Raw genomic sequence first — 11,734 nt, forward strand, 5'->3', positions numbered from 1 at the left:
TAGATGATTGGATATATATGTTTCATGAAGGGTGATATATGTAGCGGAGATTGAGTAATCAAGGGGGTAAAGGTCTAACTTTTGTTTTTCTTTTCGACTATTTGGAAACAATAATAAAATCCCCAAATTAATAATGTTTTTGATCGTTTTTAAAACCTTGGGGTATTCAAAAGGGTGAATATATTTTTTATATTTTGTCCCATCGCTGACATCCGAAGGGGGTTTGAAGTCCGGGACCTCAACAAACCGGACTAACGTTGTGAAGCAGCCTTGTCATTTTTCGGACTAAACAAGAATCATAGATACAACAATATATATTTACTTGATGTTTCTTAAGTAGTCTTAAAAATTGACATGGCAGTTTTAAGTAAAGCATCTAAATACTCGTTTAAATGTGTAGAGTAAATGTGCAATAACCAAAGGCTTTATAAAATTTGCCCTTAAAATGTGAAGTAATGTTGGACGGCTTGCTAAATTTTCACACCTTAATTTTATATTATGTTTGTATTGTTTCACACACTGGAAACCTGAAATATTTAACATGTTTCTGAAAATGAGTGAAATATATTCTTGTGTTTACATCGACTGATGTAATTCATCTATCTATTGTAGTATATTCATTTGGGTGATATTTTTCAACATGTTTTAAGGTCCAGATGGTTAATTAATAGGGCAAATTAAAGAATAGTGTAGTCTGCCACTCTGCCCTTGCATCCTTGTAATTATGTAAACATAGATTAATATATATGATTGTTTCTCTTTTGTGTGTTCAATCTGTTATATAACAAAATGTCGAAGAATATGTTACCTGGGATTGATCATAATTTTCTTTTAGGCTTGGGTACTAGGCAACAATTTAGATATATCACCAGTGGCTAGCGGAACTTGAACACATAATACGCGGGGGTCAAAAAAAAAGAGTATAGGGGGTCTAAAACTTGCACGTTTAAATATTGTACATTTAAATAGGGGTCTAAATTAAAATTTGAACATTTGAAGTATCATGTAATTGTTTTCTAGATATATAATTATTCAAAGTAAATGAGCTATATTGATATTTCTAACCAAAAAGGAAAAAAAAAAGAAAGAAAAAAAGAAGGGGCCGAAGCCCCCTCCCGCCCCTAAAAGGTCGGCCCATGATTATAACATACAAATAACTGTTGCTTTATACGTATAACGCTATCTGACTTCCACTCATTGTATAATGCTATCCGACTTTTACTCATTAATGGGTTCTCCCAACATATGTATCAAGAGGATACATATGGATTGTAATTCCATAAGTCGGGAATATTTATTATATGGGCTAAATTAACATGTGTACTTTTCCTAATTCAAACTGTGTTACTATTTTTTTGGACATATAGGAGTGATGGTTACTTTTAATCTAAGGGCACCAAGAGAAGACACGTCTGGTGATGACATGATTACGCCTCTTTCGTTCTTGTTGATTTCGAAACGAAAAAATAATTGTAAATTAGATTGGTTGGATTTCCTAAAAAAAAAAATCCATTCATCATTTTGTAATATTTTTCTTATATTTGGTTTCATGCTAGTTAGTAATGATAACTTTTGTTTGAAGGAAAAGATGTGTGCATGTACATGTACATAATTTCAACGTTGAGTTCACGTTTGAATACTCACTTAGACCATTAGGTATACTTTCATGCTCGCGGTGTTAATGGGTTGTTAGACCACCCTCATGGCGTTTGTTTTTCCAGAATACTGAAGCAAAACCCCAAGTGACCCTTTTATTAAAAACTGAAACCTTTAGCAAATCGTCAAATTTGTCCTTCTCTCTTATATTAACTAGTCCCCTTTGTGTTTTTTCCCCTCTCTTCTACCTTATGTCTTACAATCCCATTGAATATCTCTCACACTTAATTAATTAATTAACAAAAATTAAAAATAGTCAAAGTCAATAAGAGATTTAAGGAATACAACATACAAACCATTAAAGGCATCTGAGGCATTAAAAGACTTTTCTTTCACAACCTTCACAATGCATTAGAACTCTCAAAACAAGAATCAATACTTTTCTTTCACTACGAGACCTTTTTCACTCTCAAAACAAGAAAATCAATACTTTTCCGTAACTAAGAGATCGACCTTTCATGCACATTCGTCTTCACATCCGCCATCTTCTCATTAGGTTATTCTTTCTCTTCCTTTGATTAATTTCTTCTCCTTACACGGCTTCTATTAGATGAAAATCAAGAAACAAACATGAAGAAGCGTGGATCGACTCACTGGTAGACGATCTACTTTCCTCGGGTGTGATTATACTATTTCACCGATGGTTTTCTTGGATCTGGGTTCTTCCACCTACAAAATGAACAGCACCGTCAACTTACCCCTCAGAAAGGGACAGAGGGGTCCTCTTTGGGGTAACCCTCCGGTGTGAGAATAAGTATTTGTGTAGAAGATAATAATATGTGTGTAAGGAAATCTGGAGAGTATTGCTTGATAGCTGAATACTCTGTGATTGAATATGATTGTGTATGTTACTGGCTGTAACTGTCTGTGATTGAATGTAATTGAATGTGAATGAATCAGTATCAATGTGAATGAATGTGAATGATCCCTTCTCCTTGTGGAGTTGATGCTGTATTTATAGTGCTAGGGTTTCCACTGATTGGGCTCAGCTTTGTTGGCCTCCTCCAATCGCTTTGCGCCACGTGTCCTCCGGGACACCTGGTGCTTTCTCATTGGTTGTAATCACGTGGTAGCACATGTGTCATGCTGAGTTGTCCACCTTTCATTTGGCAGCTGTCAACATCAGCATATTCTTATTCCTTAAAAAGATACCTTCTGGAAGGTTGTCTGACGTGCACAATCAGGGTTGCCCTAATCCTGATTTGGATAAGGACGAGGTTGATTATGTGCATGTGTGATATGCGCCAATCCTGAGGATGCGCGAAGTCTTCTCTTTATTCTCACGGGCAGATGTTTCATGCGCAGATGTGATATGCACGTGCATGTGATATGCGCCGCGCGCTGATGCGCCACGCGCATATGTGATATGCGTGAGCATATGTGATGCGCGAGCATATGTGTGCCTGGGCATATGATGCCTGAGCATGTGTGGTGCCTGGGCATATGATGCCTGAGCATGTGTGGTGCCTGGGCATATGATGCCTGAGCATGTGTGGTGCCTGGGCATATGATGCCTGAGCATGTGTGGTGCCTGGGCATATGATGCCTGAGCATGTGATGCATGAGCATATGTGATATGCGCCATGCGCGTAGGTTTTGGCTTTGTGCCTTCATAATGTCTTTATTTCAAGCTTCTTGTCTATATCTTGTGGGTTGACCCGCCTCGCTTGGTGTTGAGGCGGGTACATACCTCTTCAAGCCCCCCCAGTCTAATGTGTGTCTTGTCTCGCGCGAGCGAGGCAAGATAGATATTAGACTTAACAGTTTGGTCTTTTAGTAGTGGTTTGTCTTTTTCTTCTTATTATTCACCGTTGCGCGAAATTCTATCCTTTTGGTTGCAAACGAAGCGTCCCTGTACGTGGTTGGTTGTTGCTGACGTGGGCCAGTGATGGAGACGTGTCAGGCCTTTCGTGTGCTCGAGGTGCTACAGTTGGCTTTCGTGTCCCCTCACATGCTGTCAGGGACACGTGTCGCGCTCGCGTTGGTCCGTTCCAGCGAGTGGTGGCGCGTGAACTCTGGCAGCAGCCGTATAGTTTCCTTTCATGTCCCCTCACACAGTGTCAGGGACACGTGTCGCACTCGCATTGGCCAAGACCTGCGAGTGGGGGCGCGTGAAGTCCGTTCAGCACCAAAATTTCTCTCTCCTGGGCCTATAAAAGCCAGCCCTTAGAGTTTTTTTATCCTTCATCTTCTTGTTTATTCTTCTGAGCTTTTCTTTCTTTGTCTTCTGATTATCTTTGTTCTGCTTCCCAAATATCTGTTGTTCAGAAGCATCGTTTGTTCTTTGTCACCGTTGTATGTCTGATAGCTCAGACAACACAATCACCCCCATACATTGCCGTAGAACATCGTTAGTAATGTCTACATTGAAGAAGACCGGCAAGGGGAAGAAGGCTGCTGAGGGCTCATCGTAGGAGGTAGGGAGGACCAAGGCGGTGAAGAGGTGGAATGAAATCCCCTGCAAATTGAGGCAGGCTGATCTTGACAGCCTTATCGCCTCTCAGGGTTTTCCCACCCTGTTTGGCTGCATGTTGCCTGTGGCCGGGCAAACGGCGGCGGACCCGCCTACAGGCTATATATCCCTATATAGCCATTTTTTCACCCACTGCAACCTTCGTCTCCCGATGACAAGGTTTGTGGGTGCACTGCTTCAGTTTTATGGGATTCATATATCCCAAGTCCATCCGTTTGGACTTGTGCGCATGACTCACTTTGAGTTCATGTGCAAATCCCAGCGCGAGGAGCCCACCCCTCGGCGCTTTCAGTTTTTTTACAAGCCCAAGATCCAAGACAGTTGGTTCTCTTTTGTTCCTCGCAGTCAGAAGGTGAAGTGCTCCACTGTTTCATTCAAGAGCCTTCATGACTGGTCTGAGAGGTTCTTTTACATAAGGGCTGGTGTGATCCCCATCCGTATGACCATGCGCTCGATTTCTTCTGCGCCTGCGGATGTGGGTGTCCTCAAGAACCCAACTGGCGCCTGGGTTAATAAGCTGACCGCTGAACCATCCCCCGCCAAGAACATTTGTGAGGAGGCGCTGGTGGGGGTTGGTATGAGCAAGAGGTGGGCGGACAGCGCACTTGAGCCCGTTATCCAAGTCGACGGGTTATGTAAGTTTTATCTCATTGCTTTACTTCTGCGCGAATATAATTCTTTTTGCTGAACTCATTTGACTTGTTTTGTGCAGTCACCAAGGAGTATATCCATGCTGCCTATGATGAGCACATGGAGGGTGGCTCCGTCGCGCTTGGCGCTGGGGAGGTTGGTTTCCCGGATCGCTTTGATGACATGTTCATCCCTGTTGATCTGGGATTTGTCTTCGACAGCGATGCGCCTGGTAAGCCTTTGTACTTATGCATTTTTCCTTTACAATACCAAATTTTGCTAACACTTCTGTTGCATGTATTGTAGATGCGCTCGAAAACTACGAGCTGGAGCTCGCGGAAGAGGAGGAGGAGGAGGAGGAGGCGCCCCAACTAAAGCGTAAAGCTAAGGGGAAAACTGGCGCAGGGGCCAGTAAGAAACAGAAAAAAGATGTTGCCCCTGTTGTTCAGGACCCTCCTACTCAGGCGGGGGGATTTGGGAAAACCCAGGAGTTTACCACCAAGGTTTCCTTGTCTTCCCTGCCTATAAAAGTGGGCAGACCTCCTGTCCACCTGAGGCATGGTGCCCCTACCTCTTCCCTTCGCGCGGCGGAAACGCCCGCGACAGGTAAACTTTGCTTATCCTTTATGGTTCTATGAGCGCGATCCTTATAGGATTACTAATGAATCTTGTCTTACTCAAATGTTTGTAGAGCCGGCGACAGCGCAACAAGATGCCGAGGCTGCGCCGGAGGTCGCTTCGAAGTCCCCCGTTTTACCCTCAAAGAAGGGTAGAATGGACTTCATGGCGATGTTTGCTGCGCGAACGGAGTTGCGCCAAGGTACGTATAGCGCTCTTATTTTCTGACTCTTTTAGATCAAGTCCTGAACCATTTCTTGTTGTTGATTTTTTCATAGAAGCCGTAGCTGGTGCACAAGCTTCTGGCGGCACTCCTGGCGCCGTTCCCAGCGCCGTTGGCTCTGCTCCTGCTCCTGCAAGCGATGAATCTCCCCTCATCGGCATTACTAAGGAGCAGGAGGCCGTTTTGCGCGCTGACTTGGCGGCGTCGAGACCTCCCTCACCTCCTCCTGCGCACTGCCCTCCCCGCGAGACCGATTTTGATTCTAGGTCGCAGGAGAAGAGGCCTATTTCAGAGGAGGGTGAGGAGTTTGAAGCTGAAGACTCCGCGGGCGCCCGCGCCAGCCCTGCTGCGCCACGAGGTTTCGCGGCGGAGCCTTCTCGTAGGGCTGGCGATGACTTTTCTGCTTCATCCCCGCAGGTATAGGTTATTTTTTGTTCCGCTGCGCGGAGTTCCATCTTAGTGTTTTGATAACTTATATTATTGCTTTGCTTTTGCAGGAATCCGATCACATTTACCGCCCGAGATGGAATATAACTGAAGACAGCACCTTTCAGTCCATGGGTGTGTGTGCGGAATTCGGGGCTCATGCTGTGCCTCCAACTGAAAGGAGGTTCCAGGAGGACCGCGCTCGCGACGACCTGCTCAACGACCATATGTTTGCTGGGTCGGCCTTCTTTGCTGCCTCCCAAGAGCTTCGCTCTGATTACGTAAAAGTACGTGATGCTCTTGTGGAAGCCAAGCAAGAGGCTAAGGTGTCTGCTTGGCATCTTTCTGATGCTCGCGAGAGAGCTGAAAAGCTCCAAGCCGAGCTCAGTGAGAACAGAGCAAGTGCCAACAGCGCCTTCGTGAAGCGCGGGCATGAGCTTCAGGCGGCGCGGGAGAAGCTGCAGGCGGCGGAGGCGGATGCTGCCAAGTACGCGCGCAGAGCGCGCGACTTGGAGCTCGAGGCGGAGGCGCGTGACCAGGCTCTTGTCCAGTCTGTCACTGAAAAATCTTCACTGGAGAGTGAGGTTGCGCGCCTGAAGAAGGAGCTGGCGGCCGCGCAGGCCGATAAAGATGAAGCCCTGGCGACGGCAGCGTCTAGCCAGGAAGCACTTGATGCTGCGCGGGCGGAAAAAGAAGAAATCTTGGCTGCAGCAGCGTCCGACAAAGAGGAGCTAAAAAAGACCAAGGAAACTGTTGAGTTATTAAACTCTCAGGTTCCTGCCCTCGAGACGTCTGTTGCTGGCCTCGCGCAGGATCGCCACTGGCTGATCTCACAGGGCATGACTCGTTGCGCTTACGCGATGAAATACTCAGGCGAGTTTCAGGCCCTGGTGATGGATTGCAACGCTGCCGCACGCTTGGTGGGCCGAGCTGAAGGGTTCACGGATGGTTATGAATACGGCATGTTGAAGAAGAACCCATCCGAGTACCCTTATCAGAGCGACGCTGCCTGCGCGGAGATGGCCGCGATGGGGGAGAAGTATATGAATACTCCCATTCCCATCCTTGCGCAGGTATTTTAACCTTAATGAGATTACCTTGACTTATTTTCTAAGTCTTTTTGTACTCATATTTTTGCTTATGATTTGCAGATATCCGCGCTTGCTGACCAGCCCGATCTCTCCGCGCTAAAGAAGTTACTTGACGAATGCGAGGGGGCTGGCGGCGGCGATGATGGCGCGGGGAATGCTGGCGTTGCTAGCGGCTCTGGCGTGGCCAAAGGATCCGCTCCTGACACTGTTGTGCCAGAAGACTCCATTCAAGATGAACAACTTGACTATGGTCAGTTTGGAGATGATGAGGGGCAGGCTGCGCCAGATGCTGAGGGCGATGATGAGGATGATGAAGAGGCTGATGTCAACGTGGAGACTTGAGAAGCCCTTCATGTTTTTTTTTTTTTTTTTTTTTTTTTTTTTTTTTTGTAGTTTGTATCTCATCTTGTAAACTTGTAAATTTCAATGCTTTTGAATGAAATTCTGTTTTACCCTTCTTCGCATCTTGCGCATTCCCATTCATGTCTTTATATCGCATGTTTGCTTGTTGAATATAAGATATGCTTGCACGTTGGAATAAGAACAAGGTTGTAAGGAATTTATTATACTTAACCCTTGTCATATTGTAAGTGACTTTGCCTTATCTTGATTATGTTGACACGTGTCTTGGCGCTTTCATTATTCCTCTTTTGCGCGACGTTATCGCGCGTTTATAGAATTATGAGTTTTTTAGCCTTACGCGTCAGTGTGTTGCTCAGATATCCATTACAGTTTTCTGCGCGACCCCAACCTGAGACCTTAACAACTATGTTTTGGCATTTGCTTTGCCTTAGTTGTGTTTAGGTGTTTTATGGTCAGGCTGCGCAGTATGTAGGATGGATGTTGTGAGTGATTTGAGCTAAGGCTCACATTATTGGGCTAAGGCCCTGACGTTTTAGAGTTAAGACTCTTTAACGCGTTTGCGCATGTATGTTTTACTTCGTTTTATTTTGTTTTGATGTCAATATAATGTTATCATATTGCTCAAAATTAATAAAGGGAAGTGTGAAACATGTATGCGAAAGGTAATAGAATTGGGCTAAGGCCCTGACGCTTTAGAGTTAAGACTCGTTAACGCGTTTGAGCTTGAAGCTCGCGCATGTATGTTTTACCTCGTCTTATTTCGTTTTGATGTCAATACAATGTTGTCATATTGCTCAAAACTAATAAAGGGAGGTGTGAAACATGTATGCCAAAGGTAATAGAATCCACATTAATAGAAGATAGCGCGTATCATTATTCATAATGGCTTAAAAAGCCTTGATTACAAACTTGACATTTACATGAAACATTTTCTAAGCTGTGCCGCGTTCCATGCGCGCGGGATCTTCTTTCCATTCAAATCTTTTAAAGCATATGCGCCTTTCCCCAATTCTTCTGAGATTTGATAAGGTCCCTCCCAATTGGGGGACATTTTTCCCGGGGGTATCGCGCGGCTAGCTTCATTGTTTCGAAGGACAAATTCATTTTTCTTGAAGTGGCATTCTTTCACGCGCTGGTTGTAATATTTTTCCAGCTTTTTCTTGTACTTGGCTTCACTGATGATAGCCGCTTCTCTGCGCCCTTCAAGTAAGTTGAGATCCAACCTTCTTTCGCGCTCGTTATCAATCTTGCTCATCATGAGCACTCTATGGGATGGGCATCCAATTTCTGCTGGAATTATTGCCTCTGTTCCATAGGTTAGGCTTAACGGGGATTCGCCATTGCTGGTTTTGCTTAATGTCCTGTGTGCCCACAGGACATTAGGTAGCTCTTCAACCCACGAATGGGATTCTCCCTCCAACCTTTTCTTCAGCCCATTTAACAAGCTTTGATTCGCGCGCTCCACTTGGCCATTCCCCTGAGGGTGATATACCGAAGTGAAGATTTGGTTGATGCGCAATTCCTTGAGCCAGCTGGATATCTTCTTGTCAGTGAATTGCTTGCCATTATCGCTCACAATTTCCATGGGCAAGCCAAAACGGCATATGATGTGGCTCCAGATAAACTGCTTCATCGCCTTGGCTGTGATTTTTGCTAGTGGCTTGGCCTCGACCCATTTTGTAAAATAGTCTACTGCCACTACCAAAAATTTTACTCGCCCTGGCGCTTGAGGTAGGGGACCCACAATGTCGATTGCCCATTTGTGGAAAGGCCATGCGGAGGTCATCGGAATCAAGTTGTTCTTTGGCCGCATGGTGTTTGGCGCATAGCTCTGACATGCTTTGCATTTTTGGATCTCTTTTAGAGCGTCCAAGTACATGCCAGGCCAATAGTAACCTGCGCTCATTGCCTTCGCAACCACTATGCGCGGGCCAGCATGTATTCCACAGATTCCTTCATGTATCTCTCTGATCACATAGCTTGCTTCCTCAGCATCTAGGCATTTCATGAGCGGCCCAAGATAAGAGCGTCGATATAATGTACCGTTAAGCATTTCGTAATTCTGCCCCTTGTGTCTTATCTTCCTCGCTTGCGCGCGATCATCTGGTACCTTTCCCTCCTTCAAGAATTCCATTATTGGAGTTATCCATGATGAAGGGGTTGTATGAGTTACCAGGACAGACTTCGCTACCACCGACGGGTTGCTCATTACCTCTACCCTGACATCTTTGCCAAAGTGATCAAAACTGGTTGATGCCATCTTACTCAGCGCGTCTGCAGATTTGTTTTCACTGCGCGGAATATGAATAATTCTGAAGCAGTCAAATTGCTCGATGAGCTTTTTCGCCTGCTCTAGATATAGAGGCATGGTGTTCTCCTTGGCATCATAGAGGCCATTGACCTGTGCTGCTACCAAGTATGAATCAACATGTGCCTCTAGCTTTTTAACTCCGAATTTTTGCGCGATGCGCAGGCCAGCCAGCAGGGCTTCATACTCAGCCTCATTGTTGGTGCTTTTGAAGTCCAACCTGATCGCGTAAGTATATTCATGATTCTCTGGATCCACCAGTTTTAAGCCTGCGCCGGACCCTTCGTTGTTTGAAGCTCCGTCAGTGAACAATCTCCAAACATTTTCTTCATCATTGGCTCGCGGAGGGTCTACCTCGCGCTGAGCCTCTTCAACTCTTCCTTCGGGGACCTCGGCTATGAAATCAGCCAAGACTTGTCCCTTTATTGCTGGACGGGGCTTATAGGCGATCGTGTGCTCGCCTAATTCCAGCGCCCACTTTGTAAGCCTTCCCGAGAGCGCGGGGCGCCGCAAAACTTGCTGGATGTTGTAACCCGTCAGAACTTCAATGGGATGACCATTGAAATATCTATGAAGCTTGCGCGACGCGTGTGTTAGTGATAAAACTAACTTTTCCATGATGGAGTAGCGCGTCTCAGGATCTGTCAGCACCCGACTCACATAGTATATTGGCGTTTGGATTCCCTTGCGATCCACCAATAATACTGCGCCGATGGCGCGCTCTCCTGCTGATAGGTATAACGTCAAAGTTTCACCAGGAAGTTGAGCTGTGAGCGCGGGCAGATTTATCAAACACTCTTTTATCTCCCTGAAAGCTTGCTCGGCCTCAGGAGTCCATTTGAATTGGCTTTTCTTTAAGCAATTCCTCAATGTGTTGACAAATGGGGTAGATTTGCTTGCATGGTTCGCTAGGAACCTGTTAATTGAAACCAATCTACCATTCAGCTTCTGTACCTCTTTCATGGTGGATGGCGAGGGCATGTCAAGGATGGCCTCCACCTTCTCAGGGTTCACCTTGAAACCATCCTTGGTGACCATTACACCTAGAAATTTTCCCTCTAGTACGCCGAAAGTACATTTGCTCGGATTGAGATTCATGTTAACTTCCTTTAGGCGCCCAAGGGTTTCTTCGATGTCTTTGAGCATTTGCTTTTCCTCCCTGCTCTTGATCACCAAATCATCCACATAGACTTCTAGGTTTCTTCCGATTTGCTCGCTGAAAACGGCATCCATAAGTCTTTGGTAGATGGTGCCCGCATTCTTCAAACCAAAGGGCATTTTTGTGTAGCAAAAAACACCCTTGTCGGTTCTAAATGCGGTCTTGTCCTCATCTTGTGGTGCCATTTGAATCTGGTGATAGCCTTTGTAGGCATCCAGGAAACATTTTAGCTTGAATGGCGCCACAGAGTCCACCTTTGCGTCGATGTTTGGGAGGGGGTAACAATCCTTTGGGCACGCTTTGTTGAGGTCCTTGAAGTCAATGCACATCCTCCATGACCCGTTACTTTTCTTTACCATCACAGGATTGGCTACCCATGTCTGGTATCGTATCGGGCGGATGATGTTTGCGCGCAGTAAATCCTCAACTTGCTCATTCATGGCCCTCGCTTTCTCATCCCCCATGACTCTCTTCTTCTGAGCAATTGGCTCTACAGACTTGAAGGTGTTGAGAGAATGCTGAGCCAGGTCTCGCGGAACCCCAGTCATATCAGAGTGTTGCCACGCGAAGACCGACATATATGCTGTGAGCAATCTTTTCATTCTCACCCTCGTGTCGTCTGATATCGTTGCGCCAATTGTGATTTTTTGCTCCGGGAATTTCGGGTTGAGAATCCATTCCTCTGGCGCGTCTTCTGCCATTGGAATTTTCATTCTCCCCTCCCGCGGAGTACTTGTCACTGCACACAAATGATCTCTGTATACAAAAGTTACACCTGTTGGTGTTG

This window comes from Bidens hawaiensis, unplaced genomic scaffold (assembly GCF_021521415.1).
Source record: "Bidens hawaiensis isolate Kalapana, Puna unplaced genomic scaffold, B.hawaiensis_p1.1 tig00009076_1, whole genome shotgun sequence".
NCBI lineage: Eukaryota > Viridiplantae > Streptophyta > Magnoliopsida > Asterales > Asteraceae > Bidens > Bidens hawaiensis.